This window comes from Paramisgurnus dabryanus, chromosome 1 (genome assembly GCF_030506205.2).
Source record: "Paramisgurnus dabryanus chromosome 1, PD_genome_1.1, whole genome shotgun sequence".
Lineage (NCBI taxonomy): Eukaryota > Metazoa > Chordata > Actinopteri > Cypriniformes > Cobitidae > Paramisgurnus > Paramisgurnus dabryanus.
Genome location: NC_133337.1, coordinates 7,931,847 through 7,945,715, shown reverse-complemented (window position 1 = coordinate 7,945,715; position 13,869 = coordinate 7,931,847). Strand labels below are relative to the sequence as shown.

The 13,869-nt window shown below is 38.0% G+C and overlaps 1 protein-coding gene across 1 annotated transcript in view; it reads right to left on the bottom strand.

Moving 5' to 3' along the window:
- cdk17 (cyclin dependent kinase 17) overlaps window positions 1-13,869 on the bottom strand; it is a 52,825-nt gene that overhangs the window by 38,373 nt on the left and 583 nt on the right. The window lies entirely within an intron of this gene.

Here is a 13,869-nt window from a genome sequence, read left to right as displayed (position 1 = left end):
GACAAACTAAGTGCAAATTAAATGTTTTTAGGATCAATGAGGTTAAAGAAAAAGCAGCGTAACAAGACAATTAGGCATACGGCAACCATTAGAAGTCATAACAGCACCACTATGTGAAGTGACCTCTTTTAATCTTCCTCACACACAAACAGAAATCCTTGAGATAGGAATGTAGCAGCAGACAGATAATGCAGTCTGCAGCCTATAAGTCAACAAACACATACAAATATTAAAATTCAAAACATCTGCACTGTACGATAGAACAAGAGGAGACCGAGGTGAGGGATATGATGAAGCTTTATGACAACAGGTGATCTTTGTCGTTTTGTCTGCAAATACTTGGAGTTAAAAACATCACACAGAGATTCAAAACTCAGAAATAGCCAGGTGAATCCCAGAATGCAGGGTGAGGAACACGTAAATTGATTGTTATGGAGTTTCACTGCACTTCCCTTAGCATTATGATAAGCTCAAATCTTTAAACGTGCAATTCATTTTTAAAAAGGCAATTTGTACGTTTATTAGGTGAAAAAAAGAACACAAAAAAATTAGCATTCTCCCTGTCTTATCCTGATTCGCAATAGTAAGCTCATGAAAATGATTTGAAATTTGACCTGGCGAGTAGGATTTCATGGGAATGGTCTGTTGTATTCGGCCTACATAAAGATAAGTATGTAAATAACAACCAAGCAACACACAAAAATTACTCAGAACATCTTATCATTACCATAAATATTGCATTATGGCAAGTGCTGAACAAACATCCAACCCATTTTCTTCAAAAATAGTAAAAACAAAGTTTCCATTCATCCATCCTCCAATTGCAAAACACTCATCAATATGCGTTCCTCTGGAATCGAACCTAGTCTTTTGCGCTGCTAATGCTCATCAATGAGCAACAGAAGCACTCTTTAGTACCAAATAAAGCACTGTGGGGCAGGAAGTGTCCCCCCATAACATGAACGGCTTAAAAAAACATACTAAATTATTTTTTTTATAGATTAAACAAGTTTTGATGGTTGGTGTTAGAGACTGGGGTAGGTAAGGGGAATAAAATATACAGTTTGTACTGTATAAAATGCATTGCATCTATGAAATTGTCCCTGTAAACCACATATGCCAGCGTTTCTGTGTGTGCAGGAGATAAGAGGATGATCGCACACAATCCCACATAGCAGATTAAGCCATGAGAAGCACTGACTCCAGTAGGGAACTGCCTGTTCTCTGACACACACATACGCCAACGTAGGATCACACTGACATTACACTCAGCATCCACATGACCTACTGCATCAAAAGAGACTAAAGTAGACAACGTGAATGAATGGGAAAGCCTTTTAAAAAAAACATGTGTTAAAGTCATGGTGCCGATTTTAATATCACAGCATTGAATAAAAAACACAAGGTACTTTAAGCAGTGGTCAATAGGGGTTTTATATTATGTAAAAGCTAATTAAAAATCTGTGATTTAAAGAATATCATGGTATGTCAATACAATTAAATCGAATAGACAGACAGTAAAATATTTTATTGCATTGTATACTGTATATTTATATTTGTGCATTTCGCACACGCTTTCATCCAAAGCATCTTACAATGCATTCAAACTATCCATTTTATCATTATGTGTTTCTCTAGGATCAAACTTTTGCACTGAAAATGCAAAGCTCTCCTAACTTTGCTACAGGATCACTGCATCATGAGGTGGTTGGTAAAAATCAGCCCTAACTTTAATACCCTTGTACTTTTCAGATGGTTTTAGGGACATACAGTAGAGAAATAGTTTTAAAGGGGTCAGTACAATAAGAGGTCACCCAATGAGAATGCAAGTCCCTCTCTATGTCCCAGTGGCATTCGCAATGTCCCACATTCTCACTTTCCAACTGAGAGATGCTCCAATACTCTACATACGCTCCATTTTTAGCCTGTAACACGGGGCAGCTTTCCCTCTAACACCCAGATGTGTCAACCACAAAAATAATCCTTGACTTGACCCAGAGGTCAAAACTGACATCCCACCAGTAAAGCAGAAAGTGGTAGTTGTGCATTTAAGAGTTGAGACTAACACCTGATGCATGCACCTGCAGGATTTTTTTTATCCCATCATCCTCTGTAATGCCTTGTAACCACGACGACTGCAAACTTCCCATCATTGTTCCCGCAGCAGAAGAGTGGCATTCCGGGCAAGAGGCACAAACAGGATCACAATAGGGGCAACAAAAGTATGTTGTAAGATTGTCTTAACCTCCGGGTAATGATTTCCCCTAAACCCGTTGAGCTAATGACTGGGCTGGAGATTTGAACAATGTGTGACTCATGTAAAACGAAAAAGTAAAATAAAAACAGCACATACTGGTTTCCTGCTATAAATATATTACTAATTGGGAAAAGTACATGTGGGGGAAAAATAAGTTGGTTTATGCAGAAGGAAATTACAACTTAGATCTTGTTTTAGTCTGTGTTTCTATCTTGGTTTCTGCATTACAATGCAACCAAGTTTAATGCCTGTTTACCTCCAAAGTTAATAATTTCCAACTTATTCCTGCTCTCTATCTATAGCAGATAAACACATGATCCGCTTGTGTACTTGTGCTTTAATGCTAAATATCAAGTAGGTTTAGTAAGCAAAGACCTGCCATTATAGCAATTCCAACCAAATGTCAACCTAACCATGAAAAATAAAGTTTTTAATATCTCAAATGTCAATATATGGTGGCTTAAAGAAGGATAACTTTTAGAAGGATCTCTTGACAGAAATGCAATATAATATAAATAGCTATATTGGTGTATAAAGACCTTACATAATGAACTGTATTGTTTTTATTATATTTGAATAAAAACGTTTTTATCTACATACATCGCGGGTTGACATGGAAGTTTCTACAGTAGCCCTAAACAGACAAACAGCTCTACAGAGAGAGTTTCATCCTTATGTTGTCTCAGACGATGACATGTTCGTCCAGTGGCAGCAGCTGTAGCTTCTCATTGCATTTAGAAAATTAAGGTTTGTTGCAATGCGCAATTTTACAGATAGATGTCGCTAATAAACACATTACATGTTTAAATACCACTGCAAGGACTTTTTTCAACTTATTTTTCTGAGTTTGGTAAGTGCATGTTTCAAAATTGTCACATTAATAACCATAACACTGTTTCTTCCTCATAAATGCGCATGAAATTTAAAATATAAATATTATTTGTTATTTTGTCTCTTCTCCATTTGTTAAGTACACTCTTAAAACAAATGTGTTAAAATAACACGTTGTGTTGTTTTAACACATCTTGTGTTGTTCCTTTTATTTATATGAACTCAAATGACACATAATGTGTTAAAAACAACACATAATGTGTTAAATAGTTTAACACAAAGCACTGTGTTAGAATTAACACATCCTGGATGTGTTAATTGTAACACATTGTTTTGTGTTAATTGTGTTAAACTATTTAAAGATGCGGTCGGCAACTTTTTTGATCATATTTTTTGATCATATTCACTGAAACCAACACTATGCTCCGATAGAACAACATAAATTAGACTGTTTAAGAAAAAACCCCGCGCTTCTAGCTCCACCTAGAGCCTGTTATTTGTTTTGCAAAAATCCACCGCTCCCGGTTCACTTGGTCCAATCAGCGCAGGCCGGTTCATTTGGTCCAATCAGCACAGGGCTGTGTAAAATCTACCTGTCAATCACAGTACCTGCACGCGCCACAGATCCCCCCCTCCCCCTCACACGCGTTACAATATCACATGCATCCGCCTGAAGTTCACGTGTGTTTTGGTTTGAACGCAGCGTGATGGCGGAGAGAACATTCACTAACAAACTTCAGATTCCTCTGTTAACAACTAGAGCAAGGAAAACAACAAATGAAAAGAAGGAAACAAAGATAGAAAGCGACCGTGACCATAATAAAACTAGGATCAATATCGAACCAGCATTTGGAAAAGTGGAGGAATCTACGAGATTTTAAAGGGTTTAAGCTGGATGCAGAGCTTGTCACATTTCTTCTCAACAGGTAATTGTGCTTTATCAACCATTGATTGTATTTCGGAGTGTTATGTAAGTAATCTAAGTATTCTTGCTAAGTATGCGATCACAATAATACTGGTGCACGTGCACTGACGAGGGCGAGCTCGAAGGGAGGTTCCCCGTTGGTTGTGGGGGAGGGACATGAAATTGTAAACATTTGGAAACTGCTGAATCCTCCAGAGTTGCCGACGGCAGCTTTAACACATAATGTGTTGTTTTTAAAACATTATGTGTCATTTCGTGTTGATTTTGAGTGCATGTAAATAAAAGGGACAACACAAGATGTGTTAAAACAACACAAAGTGTGTTGTTCCAAAAATAACACAGAGATGTGTTAAGTTAATCTAGTCTAGTGTGTTGTCCTTTACTAGACACAAGATGTGTTATTTTAACACATTCGTTTTAATAGTGTATTACTGCTTCTGGTGTGTGCATTGAATTCACAGAATTCCTACAAAGTAAATTAACTGCTTTATCATAGCAGATTTAAAACTTTAGCGCTCTATCCTAAATGTCGGAAAAAGACTATAGCTAAATTACGGCGTTCTCATTAAACGATCATATGCAACTGAAACGTAGTTCTTTACTCATTAAAAGTCATTTTAAACATCACATCGACTGATGTTGGTAGGTTTACTAATTTCACATCCACCACACTAGACATTATTTTTAACCGAAAGAGACGCAAGCTTTTATCCAAACATTAATGCCAAGAAAAGCCTATACTTAAAGGAGCATTTCACCCATAGAAACATTAATCTTTATTGAAAGTGTGTCATATTTGTAGTCGAAATGTAACATACATTTAGAATTTGGTGCCTATTTGACCAAGAAAAGGGGTGTTTGTAGTCTCACCCCCTCAACAAAGATATTGGACTTCCTTCTTTCCATGATGCAAAATGATGATTTTTACATCATTGACAGAAGGAAGTGCAACACTGAAATCTGTATTTCTTCTGTCTCAGCAGCAACTGAGAAAATGATGCATGACCATTCAAAAACATGACTGGGGTTCTAACTATACAAAGCTTTACGCAAATGGGTGAAGTGTCCCTTTAAGGGCAAAGTATAGGTGGGTTTTTTTAGGTAATAGTACATTATTTTTAGATGAAAAGAGATGTAGGAGTGTTATCCAAACATTATTGGCAAGGAAAGCCTCTTATATTTGGGAGCAGACATGTATTGAGGTGTTTCTTGGATGTTTTAGTACATACCGTGTCATCTTCAAAATTAATGATGTGACTTATTGCATCAGGTGACCGGAAAAGGCAAATAAACTGTTTCCATTGCAGTTTTGCGAAATACAACTTTTCTGAATTGCCTACAAGAAATGCAAGCGTAAAAAGTTATATATGAGAGTTTTTGCAAAATTAAAGTGTTCCCATTTGGCCTATTTTGTATTCTCAATGTCAATTTGCGCAATTAAAAGGGTAACGGAAACGCAAATATACTGTCTCCCAAAAACTTTTCTTTTTGTCACATCAATAACACGTTTATTATCTAAAATATAAAACATGAGTAAACATATATTTTTCCCAAGTGTCTGGACTTTATCATTATAGGTTTTAGAAAAATAAACAGATGATTCAACATATTGGTGATAAATGTATTTTCTGAGAAGTTATATTTAAATTTTTGACTGAAAATGTCACATCCATAACCCTTGAATAAACCCTTGACAGTTCATTCATTTGCATTCCAGGTGCAGATCTAAGTGGCTGATATTCAGTGAGATGCCTTTATCCTCTTAAAAAAACGGGCAAAGAAATTTGTAAGACCAAATATGAAAAAGTATTTTTATATTGTCTGCTTCATAAACCTTAATGACCCCATGAAATCAAAAGGGGAGTGCTTGGCTGCTTGATCTATTTGCAACAATAAAATCTGACAATAAGACCTAGCTGAAAATCAATTCTCTATAATAACGTCAGTACTTGAATAACACCTTCCAGCAAATCCTGGTTTTGTTGATCTGTGACATGAACTAAAAGCTATTGGACTTCAATTTGATCCAGCCTTGTAGAAATACATCACAGGAAAACAAAATTCTATTCATTAATAAGGACTTTAAAAAGGCACACATACAGACAAAGTTGTAAATCCGATAAGTGCAGCTTTAGTTGACCCACTCTTAAGCCCATTTTACAAACTGCCATGCTTACTGAACCTTAAACCACATTAGACTTGATGTTAACCAGCATTCACAAACAGTTGAGACATCCAATTCCATGCCACAGACCCAGGGTGATGTTAGGCCTCGATTATGAGCCCTGTTCCTGTTCCTGAGTCTAGCTGAAAATCCACAACACTGCATGTCCCATGATAGATTACAAGGGCCATGACTGTGGATGGATCCTTTAAGACAGGGGTGCCCAACCCTGCTCCTGGAGGGCTACCGTCCTGCAGACTTCAGTTCCAACCCAGCTCCAACACACCTGTCTGTAATTATCAAGCAACCCTGAACACCTTGATTAGCTGCTTTAGCTGTGTTTGATTGGGGTTGGAGCTAAAATCTGCAGGACGGTAGCCCTCCAGGAACAGGGTTGGGCACCCCTGCTTTAAGACATTGGCCTTTAGGACACTTGGCTAAATTACTAAAAACACACACGCTATGAAATACTGGCATTGGTCATATTGAACGAGTTAGAAAATGACAGATTAGGATAAATTGTCCTGAGTAAGCTTTTATGGAAAAGAGAATCATGGGCATAAAATGTTTCGGATAAAATGTAGGCTTGATACAACTGGCAATATTTGTGGCATGGGCTCGATTACCACCAAAAATAATGTTGACTCGTTCCACAGTTTGCACAAACCTGGTTTACAATAATTCACATAAATTGGAAGGGGCATTCTTTTCAATGTCAAAATGTGTCCCAAACTAGGCTTGCACGATATGGGGGAGACTGACTAACATTGCAATGTTTTGTTTTTCTGCGATGTTAATTGCGACGTGAGAAATACAGAATGACTTCACCAGATGACATGAAAAGCTCTGTTTTAGAGGATTTAACTTCTGCCTTGTGTTTTTTTTGTAGCTTGGATAGTTTTTTACCGAGAATTTTATGATTTCTATCGTTTGAAACCACTCTTGTATAGTCGAACACTGGCAAAGGCATCTGAAAAAGTTTTCCTTTGGAAATAAATGTTCTGCAATGAAACTACTGCAGAGGCGCCCATCGCGATGTCGATACTGGAACAATATATTGTGCAGTCCAGTCCCAAACAACCTAAATTCATCCTATCTTAGTAATATTTTAACCCCTTGTGTTTTATAATCTGCTTTAATATAAATGTGCCCCTTATTTCTCTTATAGCTTATCTTCTTTTTAATGTTTGTGCCCAGATGTTTTTGCCTGTAAAGCTGCTTTTTGTGAAAAGTGCTCTAGTTTTAAGTCAATGGCATTTTAATAAAGTAATTGCTAAAAAAGTGTGCTAGAAATGGACAATTTAGAGAACTTTACAATTCAAATAAAATTTTGTACATAACAGCAATGCATGTGTTGTACGTCTCTGATCCAGTTCTGTTCATGGACCTCGGTTACCAAGCTGATTCTTTAAATCAGGTGTGTTAAATACACTGGTCTATTCGGTCTATTGTATCCGGTCTATCGTATCTAATCTATCTGGTCTATCTAACGTATCTGATCTATCTGGTCTATTTATCTATCTGGTATCATAATCTAACAATGATATAAGGAGCAACAAAATTAAATTTCACATTGATTTCCTTTCTCTATCAATATTCACAGAAAGTATTTTTGTAGAATGATTTTATGTAGAAAACGGTCAATTACAAAAAAAAGACTTTAGTTGCGTTTTTATAGAAAGGGTGACTTTTTATTTACGCATGCACTGACAATATCATAAAAGTTGTAATCGCGTGAGTCACATTTTCAAATACAAGCTGGTGTCTCTCGCCCACAAAAGTCACAAAGTTCATGTAACTTGTATCAACCTGAACCCACAAGTACACAATGTGCTTCACTGCAGAACGACATGAATAAAGACCAGCGCAGAGATCTGTGACGCTCCAGTGTTGCTTAGAGATAGGATGGGTATGTAAACAACACGGTGTGAGCTCAGACCAGACGCACAATCCTTCGACGGTGAGTGACACCACAGTGTCTATTCCCTATCGATGTGCCTTGCCATGAATATTTTAGAGGCAGAAGGTTGAAAGATCTCACTCTGATGGAATCACACAGAAAAGATTTTGGGACCGCATCCACATGACGTTCCACAACAGGCTACAGAATCAGATCATCTGGCACTAAACAATGAGGATTTGAATTAGGGTGACAGCAGACGTTGTTCCATTGAGATCAGCCAATCGGAGCAAAGAACACATACAGACCAAATCTATAGACCTATGACACAATTGGTGTCAAAGCAATGATCACAAAGGAAAGTGGGCCACTATACAGCAGAGAGAGAGGACGAGGGCGAGAAAGAGAGAGAGCCATCGCAGCACAGTAGAGCACTGGATGGTACTGTAGGAATTTTGTATGTGTGTGTGTTTGTGGGACGTTGAAGCAGTCTGGCTCTTTGCAACATTACACAATGAAACCTTTCAGTATGCTTAGTTTGGAGAGAGAGAGAGTAAAGAGAGAGAGCTGAAACAAGAAGCAGCTAAAACACTAAAGATACAACATACAAGATATAGCAACACACTAAAGATCAATGAAGTCATTTCAGACACACTTAAAACCAACTTGAACTGGTTGAACTAATAACACAAACAGACAAACAAACACACACTTGTACATTCCTTGCATGGTTGACATAGTTTCTATTGTGCTGGGGTGCAGAGTCTGGGGATGCGGGGTTTGGACAAAAGTCACACCACAGAAGTTGTCCGTGTCTCACATACCTATCTTCCTGCGTTTGATAACTTCACACTAATGTGGTTGTTCTGTGTAAAACTTAACAGTTGCTCAAATAGCCAACGGCGATTTTGTAACTGCAGAATCGCGTGGGTAATCATATTTCCGCATGACTTGGCAAAAGACACAAAACGTATAAAAGCCTGGAAACAAGAATTAGCCGAATAATGTGACAGCATCATGATGTCATTACAGTGCAACGAGGTGCACATGAACTCTTTAATTAGGTCACTTCCTGTGAGGCTTACCCACTTCCTCTTTTAGGAGGATGGAGAAATAAAGATTCCGAACAATGCGTGAGGTAAAGTACAAACTAGGCAAAGACCAGTTACAACAAATTCAACAACAAACAAAAATGACAGAACACACAGAACATTCCACACAAACGTGACGGGTCTCAGGATGGGTCACATGCGAGAGAGAGAGAGAGAGAGAGAGAGAAAGAGAAAAAGAGAGAGAGGGAGAAAAAGAGAGTTGCCAATAGCAACCTGCCCTTTCCAGAAGACATGGCTGCTTTGGCAGGGTCCATAAAATGTGAAATACCTCAATATGAATTAGCCTACATTTTATGCACAGGAACAGAAATGCGTATTGTCACACAACTCATATTCTCATTTCAGAAGTTCACAAATCAAAAAAACAAGTTCTCAACCGTGACTTTGAGCAATAATAACTGTGATGTTTCCTTTAGCAAAAACACGTATGTGTGCTGGTTAATGCTGTTCACAGTATGTGATCCTTTCTGAAAGTTGTATGGCTAAAAACAACTGCTAAGCACGTCATAAGAATGAGAAAATATTGGCATACATGATAATAATGCTTGCACAGGGTTTTTAATGCATGTATACTGGAATCTATTCACATATACTGCAGTTACAGCATGCTAAAGACTAGCACGCAGTACAGCAATGACTCTTGCACCTACTTTGTGTGACCAGGCACGTTTGAAAATAGTATGCATTTATAGACGGCCGAGAAACCAGCGTGTGGTGGTGGAAAACATGTGGGTGGGCACTGTGCACCCATGCAATATAGACCATCAGCTGTTCCCTAACTGAATTAACTGCATCCCAGTGCGCTCTTGACCTACTGATTAAAAAGAACCCTAATGCAGGAGAACAAGAGACAGAGGTTCTTAAATAACAGAACCCAACTGCTAGCCCAAGCATCGTCCTGCGCAGGTCAAGTTACATGCTTGTGACTGTGTTTTCACCTTCTCGCTCACCTTAACCGCAAGACCTACGATCAAACGAAACAAACTCAGAGAAGATGGATGCATAACATCTCTTTCATCACTGTGTCCCCCTTCCATAAATCCTCTCATTGCTTGTTTGAATGAGGGGGATTAAGTATCACTGAGAATGATTACATCATATTTATAATCTGTTATGCTAGGAACAGCATAATCTGCAATGTTAAGTCAAATTACATGGGGAAAGTAAACAATAAAAAGTGCATTCTCATGCTTCTGCTTTCTGGCTGTTATTGTAGCACAATCGAGATACATACAGTCATTCAGAAAACAATGATTTTGTGTCTGTAGTATAGAAACTAGAACAATTTATGCTTGACGTTCCTAAAGAAAGCTCTCTCTGTGAGGGTTGCCAAAGAAGATATTACTGTTGCTCATACAGGTCTTTAAAACGCCCATAATGGAGAATAAGCTAAAATCATGCAATTTAATAAAATGGATCTGTAAATCAGACCTTTACCTGGTGGACAACAAAATAGGTGAAAAAAATCAAACAGTTGACTAGAAAAATCTTTCCGCATGGGCCGTAAAGCAAACACCTGGCAACACCATAAAAACCAACCAGAAACAACCACCCATAAAGTATTGTTTATACTCAACGCATTGATGCGTGCAGCAAAAATTACGTCATTTATTTTTGATCGTTACACGCAAAACAAGTCATATACTATTTATCTGACACTTAAAGTATGGAAACTTTGCCATTTAAAACCAAAATTATTTTACATACGATTCAGAAGGATTGGCTTATATTTGTATTGAATATACCACTGGATGAGTAATAAAATACAAACCTTGAGATTTCGTATTGTTTGTTTTGTAAAAACGTTAATGAAATTATTATGTTTAATAAAGACCTATTTAAGAGATTGTTGTTTAATTCATGTTCTCATATTTATAAATTAAGCTTTGATATTACAAGCGAACAACTTCTATCCTTTACTTTGTGTTGGCTTTAGACTCAATTTCCCCCTGTCGTTTCAAAGAATAGTGCAACAGTGACCGTTTCTTGAGACGCCCGTGCGATCAGCGGAGGCTTGTGGTGCAGAGCAAAGCACAAGTATAAACAAGCCTTAAGGCATCGCCCCCAAACTCCTCGACATCCAGGGGTTGAGTGCAATTTAAATTTTTGAATCTGTTAATCTCTTTTATTTTCCTGTCATCATCAAGTTTCAATAAACACCTATATACACAAGACAAAAAACATATAGTGCTAAAGCAGTAGCTTAAGAATGATATACGGCTTTTAGCAGTTTATAAGAAGAAAAAAGGTAAGTGTTAAGTATGTGGGTAAAAAACAGAGCAAAAACGCTTTTTTGTATTGCCGTTTTATGGGTCATTTATAATCGGATTGATCTACCACAATAAAGATGGTCCAGTACAAAAGACCAAGAAGCCACAAAGGCCATGTAACCCTGCTCCTGCAACAGCACGCATACAACATGACACTGTATCACGAGCAGTATCTGGGTGAGGCTGGGACACATTATCACGACGTTTCATTATGCTGCATCATTAAACACAATAGGTCAAAAAAGCACACAAAACATCACAGAACTTGTAGCCATGCCTGCACTTATATACCAAATTATTATCCATCACCACGTGGGCCACATTACATACAGCCAGTTCCTAATTTGGGTCATCCATACAACAGCTGCATGCCAGCCAGGCTGTGGAACGCACCCTCATTTCCATTTGAAGAGTCCCTGATGAAGAGATGGGCATCATCCCTGGCAAACTCTATATTGGCCATCGTCCCAAAAACTCATCCCATGAGGGAGTGCACCACACACACATTTATATGCTTACATGCATGCTCATATGTGGTATTTAATGAATGCCCATTTTCACCCACTGCATATGCTTGACACACAAAAATAGCCAAGTCCTGAGAAAAAGGAGGGCAGATGAATTTGGCACTATGCTCTGCTGGAGGGCAGCAATACATTTGTCCGTGTTGATGATTTTTTTAACACATCAACACTTTTCAGTGTCACTTGTTGTTTAAATAGGACATATCATAAAAAACTGACTTTTTCCATGTTTAAGTGCTATAATTGGGTCCCTAGTGCTTTTATCAACCTAGAAAATATAAAAAAGAACAACCCAGTAACATAGTTTTGGTAAACCATTCTCTGCAAGAATGTGAAAAAATAGGTCATTGAACTGTGGCTCCCCTTGTGATGTCAGAAGGGGATAATTCTGCCCCTTATTCTGCACTATATAACCACGGCACTGCCATTTAGTGCAGAGATCAGCTCATTTGCATTTTAAAGGACAAACCCAGAAACGGCACATTTATGCTCACACCTACAAAGTGGCAACTTTAACATGCTATAATAAATTATCTATATTATATTTTGAGCTTAAATTTTACACAAGCACTCTGGGGACAACAACGATTTATTTGATCTTATAAAACAAAGCAAAGCTTTCTTATTTAACTACAAAATCTGTCCTGGCAGTTCACAAAATATATTGAATGGAAAACAGCTGTTGGAAAAACAATAGAAGCCATCACATAAATTCGACTGGTTATAATGGGAATTGTATAGGTTTTTAAAAAAACTATAATAGTCTCTGGGTGTCGTTACTGGTAATGTGTTGGGTTCTGTCAGTGGGATGTTATCTGGTGGATGGGAACCAAAAAGACTTTGAAATCTTACCAGAATTAACCCAAACCACACTACAGTACATGTTGTAATAGTTTTAAAGGTAAACTGCTGATAGTCCATAATACCTTTGCAATGTGACGTTTTGTTCTGCAAAATTATTTGAAGATATTAAGACTTAAGCAGTGTTTTAAAACCACCGATTTGCATACAAACTGGTAGGTTTCATTTTTTCACCATTGTTTTTTCAACATCACACTTAAATTGTAGAAAAACCTTAATTCTGTTTGGGAAATTATACGAGCTCAATAAAAAACAAAATCGGCAAAGCCTGTCATGTTGTTATTTAACAAAGTGGTGGAATTCGCTTCGAGTCTAACCTTAAATAAACAACACTTCAAAACAACGGTTTTGCTTTCCTTTCATAGATAAACCAACTACACAGCATTTAAACACCACATAAACCTATATAGACATGATGCTGACAATACAACAGTCGATTAAACGACATTTATCTCAGATTATTCGACCAAAGAACGCTAATGATGATCTATAAAGTAAACTGCATTATACCGTATCTAGCAAGCGTTACATAAAACGCAGTGTTGTTTACGGAAATACACATTTAGGGGCCAGTCACACCAATAGCGTTTATGGCAGTTGCAGGCGCCTTTTTTGAATGATATTCTATGGGCAGGGCGCGTTTGCGCGCTGTTTATGCGCGCCGAGCGCCTTGCGGTTTTTTGCCGCCTGCCGCGCACGCGTTTTTGAAGGAGCGCTGAGAGCGGAGAAGCGCCCGACGTCATTCGTGTCTTTCCATTGTCCAATCGAATGAGGGGAGAGGCGGGCCTTACGTTGTGATGAGGGAAGTTTACAGTTGCTTTGAAGAACCGGACACCACTCGCTCACTCTCTCCTGTGTGTTTGTGCACCTCTCACCCTCAAACAAGGTCAGAGCAAGCGTCCTCTTTTTAAAGTTTCTGCTGATATGACAGTTAACAGCAAAAGAGCGCTCACGCTTCAATATTTGATTGACAAGACAGCTTACTCGGTGGTTGCTTAGCAATATGAAAAGCCGCGTCTCACTGC